The sequence below is a fragment of the Clupea harengus genome, chromosome 4 (genome assembly GCF_900700415.2).
Source record: "Clupea harengus chromosome 4, Ch_v2.0.2, whole genome shotgun sequence".
NCBI lineage: Eukaryota > Metazoa > Chordata > Actinopteri > Clupeiformes > Clupeidae > Clupea > Clupea harengus.
In genome coordinates, this window is record NC_045155.1 from 17687450 (window position 1) to 17707449 (window position 20000).

A 20000-nucleotide genomic window follows, 5' to 3' on the forward strand; every position below is an offset into this window, starting at 1 on the left:
AGAAAGGAGCGGAAGAGAGATCATTAGTAATTAGGTTTATCTGTCTGAGCATCGTTCGGTTAGGGATAAGGGCTGGGTCTCAGTTATCGTCATCCATTGCTCCAGGTAGGATGCACTAGCGTAGTTCAAGGGCTCGTGTTTGAAAATCACCTCATATCTTATGTGTGTCAATGGTAAAATAAACTGGTAATTGTAAGAGGGGAGAGAGCAGGTCAGAGCGTTAAAAATGGCCCTGCCTTTATCTCCCACTGTCTGTGTTCTTGAACGCGTTAAGTGGAGGTTGATTCAGCGAGTGGCTTGCACATAATGGAGGTGGCCCGGTAAGAATGGGCCAAGTGAACGGGAGGAAGTCTCATTTGGCCGGCGAGAGATGAGGAAGGGACGGGCGGGGAGAGGTGACAATGATTTGACTCCTTCCTATGAAAGGACGACGATAATTGGCAGATACGAGGACCGGTGGGGGGGTTGTAGCTTTTCATTCACGATCCAATTACGCACGATGGCTTCTCATTTTGTCCTCAGAATGGCCGGGTGCTTTGGCAGCCGTCGCTGGTGCATAATGTCTAACCCCCCCTCCCCTCCCCACCCCACCCCACTGATGTCTGAGTGTTACGAGGTACCGCCCCAGCTGCGGTGTGGAGCTCGTCGCCTCGACGACAGCGTACAGAAACATTTACGACTCACCCCACATCACCCCCCCCCCCCCCCGCACACACACACCATCAGCAGCAGCCCCATTCCATTCTCCTCTATCTCTCTATTGTGTTTAAATCTGGGAGAGTTAATTAAAGGCGGGCCGCAAATGGTTTTTAAAAAGCGACTCCGAGGAATCATAAAGCAAGACTAAAGTAACTTCACCAGGACGTCCTCCGGATATTTTTTCTCCGCCTTTAATTTTTTAATCTCCGCCTCCACAAAATTGGAAGCCTGATGGTTTTTTTTCGGGGCTCAGGTGCTTGCTGTGTGAGGCGCTGCAAATGAGAACGAGAAGCCAGAAAGAGCGCATTACCAATAAAGCCTGTTTTTTTATTATTGATTCAGGTGCCTTTCTCCCCGGCACCATCGAGTCACGTGTGTGTGTGTGTGTGTGTGTGTGTGTGTGTGTGTGTGTGTGTGTGTGTGTGTTTGTGTGTGTGTGTGTGTGTGTGTGTGTGTGTGTGTGTGTGTGTGTGTGCGTGCGCATGTGCGCGTGTGTGTGTGTGCGCACACGGCTTAAAGGATTGGCTTTGCTTGGGCTAATTCTGTAGCTCGTATTGATTTCCATATTACCTCGGGGTCTGTCTGTCTGGGCTCCTCAAACCGATGAAAAGATGGTCCCCGCTGCCTTCCTGATCTCCTAAAGAACACTGTGAAGACGCAGGGGAGCATTGATTAAATGCCAGTATCAGCACCTGAGACAATGGGAAGCCCAGCTGAGAGAATTCCAGAATACTTGTGCATAGGGAGCAGACACGATGCAGAGAGGTCGAAGAATAGCTTCATGTCTCGCTCTCAAATGTCACACGGAACTAAATTGAACCTTTTGGTCCGCGCACGTACTGCACATTGTGTTTTAACTATGGGCTCAGCTGAAAAAATTTGCCCCACCGGTTCAAAGAATGGGATGGAATTCTTAGCTTGGAAACCAATAAACGCAAGAGACATGACCTATGAAAAAGACTCTGCTTTGACTCTACTCCCCTGACGGGTTGAGCAGTCTTGCCTCTTCCTGCTCCTCTGACTTCCTTTCAGGTGTAGGGCCAGCTTTCTGTGGCCATGTTCCTCAAGGGCTTGATGAGTGTCATCAGGTGTGTAAGACAGGGGTCCCATTGGAACTCAGCAGAAGGGTGCATCTCCCATCTCCCTCCTGGGTGTTGGACACCCCTATCATAGATCAGGATGACACGTGTATAATCGCTAACTCAAACTGATATTAAAGTAGCCTGCGGATGTCAACACGAGGGAGAGACAGATTACGTTTTCGAGTACATTCGATAAAGATCTTCTGTTTTTACTGGCATTGTAGCACACCACATTAACCCAGACATGGGCTTTTGAATGAGTGCACGCATGAGTAATCTCTTCAATATCTCCAGAGAAGATTTTTATGATTTGATTTCAAGATTTCGTGAACATAGACGTTAGGAAGTGTGAAAAAGGAGGCCTGTTTGTTGTGCACATGGAGATTTATGCGTCCACTTAACGCATGATGAAGCGAACATCCCCCTCTGACAGAGTAAGGCAGCGCAGCATAGTAACTCACATCACATTAACACAGCCACAGACTTTTTATACGCAAAGAATTACTGCCAACACACACACACACACACACACACACACACACCGAGACATGGCCATTTGGTTTTGAACATACAGCCACCCTCCAGTGAGTTTGCCCCCAGGTGAAGGTTTTTATCAACATTTAGTCATAGAATGGATCATTGCACCCAGAATGATTTGTAGCATGCATACTACAAAACCTTGGCTTGTTACCACTGTACTTTACTAGACGATGGACTGACTTGGATCTAAGAGATATTCATCTCACTCCCAAAGGGAGTCTCTGACAAAGACTTTATAATGAAGGGCTCGTTGTTCAGACATCCTCTTTAAGTAACCTTTTTAATGAGGGGCATCTGCAATCTCATCAAGATAACAGCTTACATTTCCAAAATAAACCTTCATTTACAGCCAAGAACCATAGAAATGCATAGCCTTAGTAATTTTTATAATCCATGAAGATCAGGAATACATGTTAAGTAATTATGTACCTGGTCAAGGGCTGAATTGGACGATAAGGGATCACTGACCGAGGATGACCCAAGACTTTCCATCTCTTCGGTGAAATGAAGAATGCTTTGATGTATTCCATTAAATGCATGTTCTTTGCCTCAAACTTATCTTCATCAGACTCATTGAACTATAAATGATTTAAGAAGGGGACGTGTGTTGAGCTCTTAAGGGTTGTCCTCCTTCCCCCCCCCCCCAAGGAGAGTAAGCACCATATCCCCTCACTCTTTGTCCTTGGTCAAGCTGAAACCCTAAACCGTGTGGGCCTGATCCCAAGACCCTGGGTCCCACCGCTACACTGCAGTGCAGTGCAGTGCTAGGCTATGCTATCCATCCATACCTTCCCCAGCAGAACGGCAATGCTGCCCTGGACGTGTCTGCAGGAGAAGATTCAATAAACAGGCTCCAGGGACGAGGCTGATAATACAATTAGGAGTGTAAGCTGTCTTTAATTACTGGACGAGCTCCACAAAAACCTCAATATTGTGTTTGTTATTGAGCCATCTGCCTGCGCCGATGTAAGCATCTCTGCTGCGATCTATCCGAGCATGTGAGTGAGTGTGTGTGTGTACATGTGTGTGTCTGTTTGTGTGTGTATGGTGGTATTTTTGGCTAGCAACACGTCTGGGTGATTCGGCTGTCTCCATACTGGTGATTGGGTCTCTAATGATTTGGTCCAGCTGTGTGTGTGTGTGTGTGGGGGGGGGGGGGGTCTCATTGAAAGTGAGTTTTAGTGTGTGTCTGCGTGTGTGAATTTTTGTGTGCGCTATCCTCTGTTCTCCCGCCTCTCTCTTTCTCTCTTTCTCTCTTTCTCTGTTTCTGGGTTCATTGAGTTTCCCTCCTCCTGTTCCCTTGTCTGGGACAGACAGATGCCAGCAATCCCACAAGTCTAGTGGAGTCCCTGAGGCTATGACCACCAGAAAAATGAACCTGCGCTTGTACTTTTTCATTTTCTTGACTTTTTTCCCCATCTCTCTCTCTTTTTCACTCACTGTCTCTCTCTTCCTTTCTTCCGTGTTCTCTCTCTCTCTCTCTCTCTCTCTTTCTCTCTCTGTCTCTTTCCTGTGTCTCTGTGCTATCCTCGGTCTTGCATTGACCTGTGGCTATTTTTACCCAGTGATCTTAGGCCTGACTTTGATTGAGGAGGTTGGATCATGACTGTGAATGCAGCCATGCTGATCAGAGCCAGAGCCTGAGTCAGGAGCCCCTAATGCATCCACATACAGAACAGACACGCCAGAACAGGCACACGTGCTCACACACACTAACATATACTACTAACGTAGACCATAATACAGCCCCCAGCACGCACACACACACACACACACACACACACACACACACACACACACACACACACACACACACATACTCTCTCTCCCTCTGTCTCTCTCTCTGTCTCTCTCTCTCTCTCTCTCTCTGTCTCTGTATCTCTCTCTCTCTCTCCCTCTCTCTCTGTCTCTCTGTATCTCTCTCTCTCTCTGGCTCTCTCTCTAATGCTATTATATTGTTCTGATTATTTCCATGACTTGGTGATCCACACACAAACACTGCCATGGGCCTCTGTGGGTCAGTGGAGCCTCTGGCCCCTGCACAGAAAGCTGTGTGTGACATAGACACCCTGCTCACGGCCAGACAGACTACCAGCCTCCCCAGCTTCGGAGCCAGGGGAAGGAAATGTGTCGAAACACAGACCCTGGTGGAAACCTAACCTCTTTGCTTTGTCTAATGCTCTCTCTTCGTCCCTGTCTCTTCTTCCCCCTCTCTTCATCCCTATCTCTTCTCCCTCTCTTCATTCCCCCCCCCCCCTCTCTCTTTCCCTACCTCTCCCCCTCGCTTCCATCTCAGTGCTGCATTCAGCAAATGATGTATTATGAAATGAATGTGAGGGAGATTACAGTGCTGTTTCTCATTACATTGGTTTTGGTTTCTCTGCATTTGCGGAATAATAACCACCAGACTCCTGACCCTGTGATAGCGAGGCATGACGTCAGTGTTTTTCACTTTTTTTCCGCGTATACAGATGGGTGCAAATACGTGTCAGCTGGAGCCGCATCCACACACATTCAAAGCAATCTCTACTTCTGGGTAAAGAAAACTGCTGAAAGACTCATCACGGGTACTTCAAATAATCAAAGTTTCTACATGGAAAAGGCAGAAAAATAAAACCCTCTATGAAACCTTGTCTTTGAAAATGCATCTGTTATAATTGCTTCAGTGCTGCTCTCCAAAGGGTGTCAGGGGCCTCCAGTGAAAGTGTAGTAGGTGATGAGCATGGTCTTGGCATGGCAGGGCTGGAGGATGGGGAGGAGGTGCTGGAGGAGTCAGGGGAGGTGGAGGAGTGGAGGGATGACACCCTGACTCAGCATTCGCCCCCCTCCCTCCCTCAGCTCAGCTCAGCGTTATTAAAAAATCCATGCTGGCGATGAGCCAAGAGAATGATGATCACGTTTGTCTAACAGGCATTGTTGCTGTTGTTTTTTTTCCTCATCCTACAAGGAGGATTATATTTATTTTTTTGCAGTATATTGATGTGCGGGGTCACGGCGCCTGTTATTAAAGGAGAAACTGGCATTGTTTAAAGGGCGGAGTGCTGACTGCTGTTGGATAATGGAGACAGCGTGTCTCCTGGGAGGGAGCACTACTGATGGACTTGTCGGAGGCGGAGCCGTGGGGGCCAAGGCCGTGTTATTAAAGTGTTTCCGTTGCCACAAAATCACCCTGTTTATTTTTTGTCCTCCATCTTCTTGTTTCTCTCCGCTGTCCCCAGTGTATTCTCTTTCTATTGTGCACATTTCTGCTTTTTTACTTGATGTGCGTGACATGGCCGTCTACACACAAGGGAAGGCTTTGCATTTGTGAATGCGTGCGTGCGTGCGTGCGTGTGTGTGTGTGTGTGTGTGTGTGTGTGTGTGTGTGTTTGTTCTGCCTTTGTTTGTGTGTGTGTGTGTGTGTGTGTGTATTTGTGTGTGTGGTGTGTTGTAGGTTATAGTTGTTGTTTATGGATCCATCCAGTCACTTGTTTGCTTTGTTGCTCGCTCGGCATGGGGGATTGGGCTGTAAATCCAGAATAAAGCTGACATTTGGAGTGACATTTCTGTTTTTCCTACCTGAGTCTGTGTGTGTGTGTGTGTGTGTGTGTGTGTGTGTGTGTGTGTGTGTGTGTGTGTGTGTGTGTGTGTGTGTGTGTGTGTGTGTGTGCAAGTGTGTGCAAGTGTGTGTGTGTGTGTGTGTGTTTGGAGAATTGAGGTTGTAAGAGGGGTTGAAGTGCTGGAGTGGTTCTGGGTGGCAGTGTGTGATTGTGTATGCTAGTGTGTATGTGTCCCTTTGTACACACCCATCTGTGCACACAGCTATGTGGCCTCTATGAATGTATAGAGAGGTCTTGAGCTCTTACCATTAATCTTCGGTAAACAGAGGCATGCTGAAATCCCAAATGATGTTTCCTTGAACCTGCTGAGATCCAGTGTGACTTGTAGCATTTCGCTGACCATTCAGCAGTCAGTGTTCCAGTCAGGTACAAACATCCTCCACGGGAAAGGTTACCATGGTCACATACAACACCTCATTCTAAAAACGAGGGATGGAAGGAGAGACAGATGGAGGAAAGATAAAGAGGGACAGACCAGAGACAGACCATGGATATGTGTTTCATTTCATGAAGCGGTTGGACATTGATGAACCTCTAGTGGCACTGCACTGGACATTAGTATGTGCTGCCTAAACCTCCTCTCCCCTGTCCCCAGCCCCCCACCCCACTGCTACCTCATGCAGCATTATTCTGAGGGTACAAAAGGCTCTATGCTTACTCAAGGGACGCAAAATGCAGGCATTGCACAATTTTGTAAAAATTCATTTGATTTGAAGAGTAAATGAACTGTGGATGGAGAGCACGAGAGAGAAAGAGAGATGCCAAGCTAGTCATGAAACCGCAGCCATTGGGAAGTGGTCCCATGTGTTTGAGTTCAGATTTGTAGTTTTTTATTGTGCTTTAGGGTTGCAGTCAAGCTTGGCTTCTTCTCTCTCGCGCTCTCTCTCTCTCTCGGTGGTCATTTTATGCCCTCATCACACACACACACACACACATGAAAATGCACGAAAATGAAAATGCACATACACACAGACAGACAGACACACACACACACACACAAAAACTCTCACATACATACATACATACATATATACATACATATACACAGACACACACACACACACACACACACACACATGCACACTCACACACACACACACACCGCTCTCTCCTATCCCCCAGAGAGTGGAACCAGTGCGTTGCGGCCTTGGCACACCACACAGATTTATGGGCCTGCTGGGACCTCCGGCCAATCAGCATGTGTATCTCATTGCCATGGCGCTGTCAGCACATCAGCAGTGAGGGGGCAGAGCGCAGCTGCGCTGTATTGTTTAAAACAAGAAATAAATCTATAAAATAAAGCCCTTTTTATTAATGCAGGAACAAAATAGTCTGTCAAGGCTAGTGAGGGCAAGCGCCAGGCTGAGGTGAAGTTTCTGGGGGCTGGCGTTTAATAACAAATCTGGCGTCTCGGTTTGCTTCAAGGTTGGGAACGGGTTGGATGGGGGAGTAGATGGTGGGTGTGGGGTGGGGTGTGTGTCTGATGGATGAGCTCATAGGCTTTTGAAGGGGGGGTGGTAGATGTAGGGGGGTGTGGGGTTGTGGGCTGACAGGAGTGGGGGTGGTGGTGGTGGTGGTGGGAGGAGGTATTGTCTGGCTGCTCCAGGAGTTAAATGGAGCGTGTAGCATTTTGGTGCCGCGCTGTGACTGAATGTCCGAGAAAAAAAGAGAAAAAAAGGCCCTCAGTGAGATCACACATCACAGAGCCTTGAGCGTCCGTGGACGATCAATCAATCCAGTCTGTTGCTCCATGAAAAAGACCATCAGCCAGCCAGCCCGCCTGCACCCCACCAACTCTCCTCTCCTCTCCTCTCCTCTCCTCTCCTCTCCAGCTGTCTGTCCATTTTTCTTTTTCACTCCCCCACTCCCAACATTCCTCCCAATCAAATTCGCTTCTTTTCTCTTCTCTTTTTATCCGCAACAGTCTACACATACTTTTCTGCCTTTTGGCTTTTTTGTTAAAGACTCCATTTGTGATGGTTTTTGTCAGCATGTTTTCTTCCAACTGCAAGAAGATTTTGGATGGTCAGCAAGCTCTCCTTTGTCCAAAAGATAAAAAAAAATGTTTTGCCTTGCTGATAGGCGGTGAGTCTGAGGACTGAAACTGCTGACTAAAATTATTCATTCTGAGCCTCTATGTCCTACTTGGTATGACATAAATAATAAAGTCCTTTATTCCAGAGCAGTATAATCATTTAAGGAGAGGCACAAAGTGGTATTCAATAGGAAGACCCTCTGGCTGAACCAGAAGACTGGACGCAAGAAACGGGGTTTTAATATCCAAAGAGACTGAATACAGACTGGTCTTGAGCAGTGCAGCAAACCACAAACAAAATAGATACAAAATAGGAACTAGCACGGAGATGCTAACATGAAACAAATAGAGAAACTGGCAGTCGTACACATAAAAACAGCATAAACGTGTCATGGATGATTCAGTATCCCGTCGTAAGTCATCATTGCGGTGTTACAGCAGTGATGCCATATCGTCATGCTTCCATCATCAATGGTAGACATTTTCAAAATGTTCATTGCTTGTTGCTTATCCCTGTGCTTATGATTGTTACATCTGTCACCAAGAGCTGTCAGATAACAATAGCATGCTGCTGTATCGTTGCCAACTGACCATCATAATGACTTATGACAGGATATGGGATCTGTCATCATAACATGTTCATGACGTGGTCATATCTTTGTATATTAGTTGCATGCTTCGTGCCAAGTGTTAGCGGGTCAATCACTTAACTCGATAATGTCTCAAGCTCAAGGTTATTGGAATTTGGTTGAGGGCCACTTGAGTCTACACTGAAGCACTGAAGGACTGAATCCTTCCCCTCACTGATATCAGGCATTTTGCAAGGACGACAGGTCATTTATTAGCATGATCCTATCTTAGCATGAATGAAAGTCTACATGTTTAAAGTCCCAGGCTGCACTGAGTGCTAAAGAGACTGGGCTGGACTATCCTTCCCCTCTCTCCTTCTCTCTCTTCCTCTCTCTCTCTCTCTCTCTTTTTCTTGGTCTCTCTGACCTTGTTCCTCCTCTCTTCTCTTCTTGGTTGCAATGCCAACAGCCAGACCCTCTTCCGTGCCGTTCCTGTTACAGTGTGAGAAAAGGAAAGGTGCTACTGAAGTTAGCTTTGCTCTGCCTCCAAGACAGAAAAAAAGAAGGCGTGTGAAACGCTCCCTCTCTCCCTCCCTTTTACCCTCTCTCCATTTCCAACACACTACTCTGTTTAGACAAGCTGTTAAACATGTCCCTAATTGTGAGTTTAGGTAATCGTGAAGAGTGAGCAAATTAGCCGGCTTCAAAGGCCCGCGAGTCGGGGTAATCAGCATAATTGGGGAGCCGGCTGTACTTGTGAGTCGTCATTGTGCTGCTCATCCAGGTTCATGTCAAAGACATTATGATTGTCAACATGGAGTCTGCCCTGCAGACAGCATAGGAGAGGGAGGGGAGGGGTGGAATGGAAAGACAAGAAAAGACAGAGTGAGGGAAGGAGGGAAGGAGCATTTTTAATCCCTTTAGAATCTATCCTACCTGGGTTCACAGCCATGTTTCTGCACCGTAGGTGGAGTCGGACTGGTCTGTCATCACTTTTCATATATTTGTTTGATTCTTGTTCTCTCTCTCTGTCTCTCTCTTTTTGTCCTTTTCTCTTGTCTCATCCTCACTTCAGCATAGGAGCAAGTGTCACATTAAGACAGCGATGTTGTGCAAGGGGGCCTTTTAATCCCCTCCTGCCTTGGTCGTCTTCACGCAGCAAACAAGGCCCGTGGAAAGGGGAGGCAGTGTTTCGGCACGCCACTCACATCTCACATCTCACGCCAAGGGCTGAGGGGAAAAGCAGGGAGACACTGAGAGATCATTCATTTCCTGTCAGCGAGGCTACAGTCTTTCGTGCCAGCGTGCATATTTATCTATCAACTATTTGAATATTGCATATTTGATTTGTTTCTTTGGAGACTGGGGGCTGACACAGCGTGTGATTTGCAGACGTTGAGAGAGGAGAGTGCACAGGCATGGGGATGCAGGGAAAACAGAGAGATAAAGAAAAATGTGATAGAGGAGAGATAGAGTGAGAAAGGGAGAGGGAGAAAGAAAGTGACATTACAAAGAGCGAAAGAGAGAGAGAGAGAGAGAGCGAGTTAATAAAAATGTCCTTGCTGTGGCCTCGGGCGGTATTTCTGCTCTTTTGAAAAGTGTCCCGCTGATGTCTGGTCTGCAAACAGAAGTGAGCGAGGTAAACAAACCCATTAAAGTCCAGCCAGAGGACGTTCTATTTTCTGTAGCCTGATCTTATCATTGCCACTTTTTCTCTCCTAACCTCTGCGCTTATATCCTGTAGCGTGTTTGACGATTACAAAAGAAAGACAAGAAGCGAGGATGGAGAGAGGAAAAAAAAAGAGCACTCTTTGTGTTGGTTTGGAGGAATCGGTATTATGCCCCCAAGTGGTGTTTTCTCTCTGGAAAGAAAAAGAAAAGATTTAACATCAGGCTAGTGCTCTGACACCAGCCATCCATTCCTCCACCTTCTCTTGTGTTAGTTCCCCTGACAAAGACACCATCTTCATGGCACCGAAGTAACGAGTAAATTGCTTTTTTTTAACACTGACAGTATGACACTAAGATTTCTCTAGTGATTTCTCAGCTGCTCCCTCTCTTATTGACTCCATAGATGGAAATCCTACACAGTCTCCCTTAGTCATTCTCACCCACAGAATGTCTTCCTGTTCAAACTAATCACCGAAATAAATGTGTCTGTTTTCGCGATTTAGTAGCTATTGAATCCTCCAGTGTCTGTAGTGACAGTTTCAGTATATGCTTCCCATTCTCCATGTTTTGTCCTAGGTTAGTCGCAGGCCATACACACCCCACACAGCCTCTACTCCCCCAGCTGCTACTATACTACAGGAAGGGACACCTGTTTGTGTGCCAGATAAGCCATGAGAATCAGGGGGGCATTGTGGGTTGTAAACAAGCATGGCCCCTGGTTGCCGGCGTAAATCCCCAGTCACAGGCCATAAATGACAGGAGATTTTTAGCTTCGGGCCATCGTGGTGGTGTTTAGAAGTAGGGCTGAACGATTTGGGAAAATAATCTAATTGCGATTTTTTACCAAAATATTGCGATTGCGATTCGATATGCGATTTTTTTTATCCTCTTTTTTTCCCAACAAAACGTAATGAATGATTTAAATATGACCAACACAATATTAGATACATTTAGTGTAAAATATTCTTTCCCACATTTTACATTTTTATTTAACTGCTCATTACAGAAACAAGAACAACAAATCGGTGGCTTTGCCACTGTGCATTTAAGTAATTTAAAAAAGTAATTTTAAGTATAAACACTAGGCATGCACTTTTTAAACACTGTGTGCAAAATGTACCATCTTAAAAAAAAAAAAAAAAAAATTATTAAATTTTTTTTTTTTTTTTTTTACCACGTTTTTTAATCACGAACGTTGCGGTTAGAAAATCGCGTTCTATCATATCGTGATTAAATCGCAAATGCAATTAATCGTTCAGCCCTATTTAGAAGGCACCCCATTGTTCTTCTAAGTGGCTAGACTTCTGGTTGGGTGCACCCTGTGTGCAAAGGAAATGTTCTTACAGGAACCAAGTGCTGTGGTCACTGGGTGAAGCTAAATTTAAAGGATTTGTTGAAAATGTGAAATGTTCTTATGATTGTGTGTGATTATGTCATGTTTAGCCACTGCATACCCTTGGCAGGTTATGGTTAGTGATTTCCAGAAAATCCTGGCAATATATATGCTTGCACTGTATGTGTTCCTATAGATCAACTGGTCCAATGGAGTGCTGAGATCTCCAAGGCCACAAGGAGTGCCGAGCATAATAGAAAACTACTTAATAATAATAATACGAAACCTAAGAAACAAAACCATCTCCCAAATAAATATTCAGGTAATGGTGTGATTGTAACTGATACAAACCGCAGATGCCGTGTATCCAGCGCAGAGCAGACAGCTGTGTCCCCCTGAACGTCTTACTTGAGTGTGTGGGAGGAGGAGTGTGTGGGAGGAGGAGTGTGTGGCAACCTGCTCTCGGGAGTGGTGTTGCCCTGCAGCAGGAGTCATGTTTGTGCAGGCAGGTGAGCTGCCACCCTCGACGAGGTACCTCTGGGACCCTACCTCGGGGCATTGGCTTTTTGTTTTTGACAGCAGTGCGTGTATGTGTGTGTGTGCATGTGCGCATATGTGTTTGCGTGCCTGTGTCTGTGTCTGTGTGTGTGTCGGTGTGTCAGCATGTGGGTTGAGTTATGTGGGAGGGGGTGAAGGTGCCCTTTTTTTGAGGGACAACTTCGAGAGGCAGACACGAAGGGGAACAAGACGCCACTGGTAGCCCAGAGAGGCCTGTGTGCCTCGCGGGGGAAAACAGCTGAGAAGAGGACAACAACGAGGAAATCCCTCAGAGAGCCGAACCAAAGAGCACAAACTGCAGCGCCTAGCAGCACAAACACACTTCACTGATGCTCCACTTCCAACCCCTCCCAACCCAGCACATTTACACTCTCTACAGCACCACTCTCTGACCTGTCCTACAAACGACTTTCCCAAAACACACACACACACACATGCGCATGCCCACACACACACACACACACACACATACACACGCCCACGCCCACACACACAAACACACACACATACGCATGCCCACACACACACACACACACACACACACGCACACACACACACACACACATACGCATGCCCACACACACAAACACACACACACATACATGCACACACCCTCTCACATAAAACCTCATTTCCCATCCCACATGGCTACCCACTCACACACTTGATTTTGACCTCCGGTCCCTCCAACCACGCCATCCACAGCACTTCCTCCAGCTCTCCCCACTGAAATGTTGAACTCATAATCTAAATATACGTCCGCGTGTTCATTTAGCTTCTATCCAAAGGCCCTCGGCACACTGTGAAGGTATTCATTTTTATTAATAACCCCTTTTCCCAGGGACTCTAAACCACGATGCCGCTGGCTCTCTGACTTCCTTACATGCTCTCCCACCAGAGCTGATGCTGTCTGTGTATATAAACGTTCGGTGTATATAGAATTCATTCCTCTGACTTGAAATGCAGTAAGCAAAAATACCTCCACGCTCCACCATGGCCTTTACCATGAGATGTTTGCTGAGTATGCATACTTTATCATAGCAGCTCCAGATCTATTACTCAGTGCTGTACTTAGGCTTGACTGAAGAGCTCTGCTCTGTTAATGGGGGGGGCTGTGCAGCTAATGCCTCACCAAGATGGCAGACTGGGAGCTCTCACTTTCTCATGCCAGTAACTAAGGCGTCACAGATACAGGGATGAGAAAAAAAAGATTGCAATGAAATGCCGGAGGAGAAGCCATAATTGAATTGGCAGGGAGGCTGTGTATTTCTCAATCACATGGTACAATGCGCGTTGATAATAATTAATGAGGCTTTTCAGCACAGCGGCAGCGAGTGAGTTCGCCAAGCCCTCATAGTTGTTTAGTTTAGTCTTGTTCCACCTCAGTCAATTATTTGTCTTTGGCATGTCGACAAGCTTGAGGAATTCCCATTAGAATTGTGCGGCGGAATGCAGGGATCCGCTCTGTGCTCGTCGGCACGCTCCCAGTAGCTGCTGTCAGAGCGTGTTCAGTGTTGCATGTGTACTTAGTGTGCTTTTCATGTTTGGGGGTAGGGGGGGGTGGTTGTCGACCAATTGGGTGCTGTTGTTTTTCCGACATCTATGTTGAATGCAGTGCTTCCTCTCAGAACTCCCCAGGGTCCTCCTGAGGTCCCGGCACCTTTTGATTCTCATCCAATCAGCAGCGCCATACTGCCGGGCCGCCTTGGCTCTCGTCCAATGGCTTTTGCCCCCAAGGCTTTTCCACCACCAGGTCGCTCTTGCCGCGGGGAGGCTGTGTGAATTCCATTCGAGTCATTTATCAGGAAGGCTGACTGCCTCTAAGTGTGGCAATGAAAACACTGGCTCTCATCATCTCACTCCCCCGCTGGCCGCTCCTCCTTGTGCAGTCCATCCCCAGTGGCTCGGAGTGAGGAAGAGATCGATACTTCTCTTCTCCAGCTATCCCTCAAGTTTTTTCCCCACTTTTCTTTTTCACGTTTGCTTGCCTCTTACTCTCTCTCTCTCTCTCTCTCTCTCTCTCTCTCTCTTTCTCTCTCTGTGGGTTTGAACATTTTCTAAAGGCTTGCTTAAGCTTGCCATGAAGAGTTTCTATTTAAAAGATCCTTTTCCTGATATATATCTCAGACACCACCTTCCTGCTCTCACCATCCTCGATGTGCTGCATCAGGAAATAGTCATCATCAATGAAGGGCTTTAAAAATATTCACACTGCTGTAGAAAAGCTGCCACTGAACTTCTACTTGAGTGTTTTTCAAAAGAGAAAAACAACTCCTGCTAGAGAAATCGGAGTACAAACAATAGAAAAATATACACATTTTACACTTACAGATATTGCAGATATTCAGTCAAGGTGACATTTGGAGTAAAGATAGTTTAACATTGCTGCTAGGAAACTCAAAAATGTGAACTGTTGTGGGAATGAACATGCATTTGCTCCAAACCATATTAAGGCGATAGATAAACCTCTGTGGGTGGTTTCTGACAGCGTAGAGTTTCATCTATACAAATTAACAAAGCTAAGATGCACTGCTGAAAACAGTAATATGATATAGAACTACCCTCACTACACACCCATATAAGTTCACAAATGAAGTTATACAGAAAGTGATGAGGTGGCTGGATGACTTCATTGTTTTTCTTATTTCATTTATGTAGAAGTTGAAATCCAAAGTTAAATTCAAACATGTTGAAAATAATGCACAAATGGCCAAATGTTGTTGGCTGTGTGTGGTTTTGCACACAGTTCTAACTAGGGATGGGCATAATTAATCGACGATCGATTAATTGATCATTAAGAATTTCCTCGATGAAATTATTTTTTCATCGATTAAAACTAATGCATGTTCTGTTGCGTAGTGTGCGTGTAATTTATTTATTTTAGTGCTGTCAAAGTTAACGCGTTATTCTATGAGATTACTGTGGCGGAGATTAATGCAATCAAATATTTGAACGCAGTTAACGCAACTTTGTTTACTTCCGGTGCGCGTTGACCCGTGGCACGAAACCGCCCCTTGTCTGCAGTCAGTTAGATAGAAGAGACCGAGACGGTAGTTGAAGATGGAGAGAGCTGAGGGATTGTTGGGCGGAAAGTTTCTGTTTAAGAGGCAAAATGACAGAACAATCGACAAAACTAAAGTTGTATGTAGCATTTGTCAAGCTGAATGTAGCTATCACAGAAGCAGCTCATCTTTAAGTTATCACCTTAATGCAAAGCACCCGACAGAAAGCAGTCCCAGGTTAGATGGTCGCCAACCCACACTCCACGACTTCTCTAGGAAATTAACTAGACCAGTCCGTGAAAAGGTTACCAACGCTGTAGCAGTTTAGGTTGCGGGTGACTGTCGGCCCATCAACATAGTTGAAGACGGTGGGCTGACTGAGGTGATTCGAATTGCTTCAGCGGACAATTCTTACGATTTACCGTCGAGGGGCACCATTGTGTCTCGCATACATTCCTTGGCTGATGGCGAGAGAGCACGAACAAAATACAATTAAACAACAGTGTCTAAAATAATGAATGAAGTGATTACTCGTTAATTTATAAGATTTAGTCTTTGAAAGAAAACAAACTTTTAATCACGATGAATCTAGATGAATGCATTTCAAAATGTGAGATTAATTAGTTAGAGAGAAAAAAAAACGAAGGTCAGTTGTGTTTATGAGCACCGGCTTCTAGCTGTCGGCTCCGCTGCTTAAGAGTACAGCAGCGCATATTTTCAAGTGTAACCATTGAACGGATCCCGTTTAACTGCCACAAGAGTTGTCCATCTTGTAAGTTTAACTGCCACAAGAGTTGTTCATCTTGTAATAAATATCTCAATGAGGAAACACGCTGTGTTTTTTCTATTTTCACTGCATTTTAATATAGCCTATAAATAGTGAATTTTAATATAAAAATATTAATGATTAATCGAAAATCGATCGTTAATTCTCCCGACGATCGATTAAGACAATTTAATCGAATGCCCATCCCTAGTTCTAACTACTACACAACACTACACTAGCAAACCTGGATACGGCATTTCCATATGTCTTGCCTGCATGGAGGCAAATAAAAGTGTTGTATCGATTACACATTTTCCCCGACGGAGATCTGTGCACTGGTGACATTCTGTAGTCACTGCAGTTTAGTTTGAATAAGTTTACTCCGTGGTGCAGTGAAGAGAGAGATAGAGGTAGAAAGAAAGTGGAGGAGGAGAGAGGTCATCAAGGCACTTAGTGTGAGTGTGGCTAAAGCCTATTTTAAGTTCCCTCATAGGGACAAGAAAACAACCTTGAGGAGAATAGTCATAGCCATTGTCCTCCTGCAACAAAACCCCCCTTCACACACACACACACACACACACACACACACACACACACACACACACACACACACACACACACACACACACACACAAATAAGAGGTGTCGGAGTGGAGAGCCAGAGACGAAGCGGGTCGTTACAGAGGCCCAGCCTCACAGGTGTGGGATTGGATTCGCCCCCCAGACACCCAGCCTGATAGGGCCTGCTTCATAATTTATGTGGCAGGCCTGTGAGGCTCGCAGCCAGGCTTGGTGTGTGGTCTGGTCCAGGGCGAAGCCCGCCACTGCAGCTCCATGTTTCTGCATGTGACGCCTGCACAGGGCTTCATCGAGAGGGACTGACACAGTTGTTGTGTGGATTTAAGGGAATACTTTTCATATATCCAAAGGCTAGACTCTAGCTATTTGACTATATTGAGGAGCTTTCTGCAAAGCGGGATAAATACAGCAGGATGTTTAAAGCGCCCTGAAGCTCCAGTGTGCAGGATGTCATCATTTAGGTGAACAGGAAATCATCGCTGAAGGCTACAGGTGTCGACTTGGTATTTGATCACTTTTAGATTTGTTCATACCAGCAGAAAATAGTGGTAACACCATCATACCAGCTTTACACGGCCAGCTGCTTTTTCCCCTGTGTTCTTTTTTCTCCACCTCTATTTCATAGACAGTTGTGCCTTTTCGGAAGCTGCAGCTAAAACGAGTCTTATACTTGTTTTCTGCAGTTACTTGAGTGGTAGAACAGCCACACATCTCTGGTTTTATTGTGTGTGACTGAATGACTGCAGACAGATGCTGATGTGGTTGCAGAGGCCTGTTTGTAACAGGATGGCATTCTAGGTGCTTCAACGATGCGACTTAACATTTGGTGTCCATGAATGTTTGTGTGTGTGTGTGTGTGTGTGTGTGTGTGTGTGTGTGTGTGTGTGTGTGTGTGTGTGTGTGTGTGTGTGTGTGTGTGTGTGTGTGTGTGTGTGTGTGTGTGTGTGTGTAGTGAGGCATGACTCGGCTCCAAGCTAGTGACTGGTGGGGCCTACAAATGTGGGACAGGTGTTAGCGATGTAGTCTCATTAGCGCAGATGCTAAAACGCTAACTCACTGGCTCACCCACACATGAGTGAGTTAACACCATCACGGTAGTGCAGGAGGACGTAATCCACAGCCTCCCAAGCACAATTTTTATGCTTATAAATCTGGGGAATTTGTGAGCAGTAAAAGTAACCTTTGTATTAGTCAATGATATCACTTCATTTAGACATTAGTTGTAAAAATGAATAGAAAACTACTCTGTAGTGTGAGCTATGTATCTGCGATGTTCCCCGACAGAGCAGCCCTGCAGCATAAAGACTCTTGTGTGCCTCTAACTGCTTGTGTTTATGGCATTTAGAGATATTGCTTTACAGTCATCAAAGCACCACTTAGCACATACCATGCATTGGGAATGAGACAGCTCTCATACTTACAGGCTCTGTATGCACTATTTGCATAGGCCTACTACATGTTTGTGCTGACTGGACTTGTTGGAGATGCCTGTGCTCTGCTAGCACTTATCTTCAGCTAGCCTCTCAGCTAAACAGGCCTGAACCTCCACTTCACTCCCCACTCCACTCCACTCTCTCTCTCTCTCTCTCTCTCTCTCTCTATCTCTCTCTACCTACCTATGTGTAGTGTGCGTAGGCACCGTGCCTGTGTGTGATGGTAAACTACGAGAGGCGAACTAAAGAGGCCAGAGTGTAGGAGGAGGCTGAGGTCTCGCGTAGCGCCGCGTTCATCCAGCCTTCACAGCGCTAACTGAACCAGAAGTGGGCTGCGTGTTCACAGATGCCCTTCGCCACCCTGCAGTAACTATAGAATACATATTCATGGGACACATTAATTACAGGGGGAAAAGAGTTTGACTCGACCTTGTGGAGGTAGAAAGAGGAGAAGATGGAGTGGTTGGAGAGAGAGAGAGAGAGAGAGAGAGAGAGAAAGTTTTAAGCTGTTGAGGAATGAGACCTAGTCACCTCGTCCCTGCATATTTAAGTCAGACCTACTCCAGTTCTGTGTGGGGGAGATGCTATCTGCTGTCTCCCTATTCTGTCAAGATAAAAGAGAGAGAGAGTCAAACAAGAGTGTAGAGGTAGTGTGTAGTGTCTCAGTGTGAGTGTGTGTGTGTGTGTGTGTGTGTGTGTGTGTGTGTGTGTGTGTGTGTGTGTGTGTGTGTGTGTGTGTGTGTGTGTGTGTGTGTGTGTGTGTGTGAGAGGGTATTTGTGTCTGTATAGGTGGGTAGATGTATGTGCGGGAATGCCTTTCCTAGACTGAATCTGTGTATAGGTTTGTAAGTGTGTGTGTGTGTGTGTGTGTGTGTGTGTGTGTGTGTGTGTGTGTGAATGTGTGTGAGCATTTGTGTGTATGTGTGAGAGAGAGAGAGAGAGAAAGAAAGAAAGGAAGACAGAAAGAGAGAGAGAGAGTGTGTGTGTGTGTTTGTGTGTTTGTTTGTGTGTGTGTGTGTGTGTGTGTGTGTGTGTGTGAGTATGAGTATGTGTCCTTGATCTTCTCCAGTCTGTCCTATTTGATTTATCCCCAGTGGAGTTCTTTTGATGACTCCTGTCTGATCTACTTTGTTAGAGAATAGGAGAAATTGCTTCAGCGCTCCATTCTTGAATAACATGGATAGAAAAGAGTTAGACATAACAGATTTACCATTGCCACCCACATGCTCATACAAACACATCATCTGCCCACCCACCCCCCCCCCCACACACACACACACACACACACACACACTTCTTTCACTGCCCCAGCTCCTCTACAACACACTCTTTTCTCATTGCTGCCTTGATGGGCGCGCTAGCTGAAGGTCACTGAGTAATGTATGTCCCATAGCTTATGCATGAGCGCAATGAATTTTGCATCCGCTGTGGTGTCAGTACTGAAGGGGAGGAAGAGGACAAGGATGTGATAGGTGTGTGTGTGTGTGTGTGTGTGTGTGTGTGTGTGTGTGCATGTGTATATTTGATTGTGTTTTTGTGTATGTGTCTTGTGTATGAATAACTTTGCAGCATTCTGAAATTGCATTTTTTTTTCTGTGTGTGTGTGTGAGAGTGTATCTGTGTGTGTGTGTGTGTGTGTCAGTTGATGAGTGTGTATCATAGAGGTGTGTTAACTTGGATTGACATCGATTGTGTTTGTATGTGCCTGTGTTCAGTTCTTCCGCGTCTCACTTTACAAGTGCAGTGTGTGTTTTACAGCCCTATTAAATTGCAGCCTCTGTGTGCCCTTCATTCACATGTCGTTTCCTAATCATAGTCATTTGTACTGTTTCCAGGGATTTGTTGAGGAACAAATTGCAGCAGCATCACAGCAGCTTTCAAGCCAGGGTAAGGCTATTTTTCTGCCATTATGAAACCTATTCTTCTCTCTTCTGCTCTCTCTCTCTCACACACACACACAGACACTCACACTCTCCACCTCTGTCACTATCTTTCTGACTTTCTCCCTTTGCCCATCTCTCCTGTCTCCCCTCCTCCTCCTCCTCTCCTCCTCTCCTCCTCTGATGGTGTCTGAGGGCTGCTTGTCTGATGGCACCTAGGGGCTTATTTCTTCACCCATGGATGGGGCTCGGCG

At 45.8% G+C, this 20000-nt stretch overlaps 1 protein-coding gene across 6 annotated transcripts in view; it reads left to right on the forward strand.

Annotated features, from left to right (window-relative positions):
* Positions 1–20000, forward strand: part of sulf2b (sulfatase 2b) — a 154322-nt gene that overhangs the window by 38086 nt on the left and 96236 nt on the right. For 5 of the 6 annotated variants that reach the window (XM_042707662.1, XM_031566518.2, XM_031566521.2 and 2 more), the window contains exon 3: positions 19702–19753. The exons of the other annotated variant lie outside the window; for it this stretch is intronic. The gene's annotated coding sequence lies outside the window, so the exon portion shown is untranslated. The remainder of the gene's footprint in view (positions 1–19701; positions 19754–20000) is intronic. 6 annotated transcript variants of the gene reach the window in all.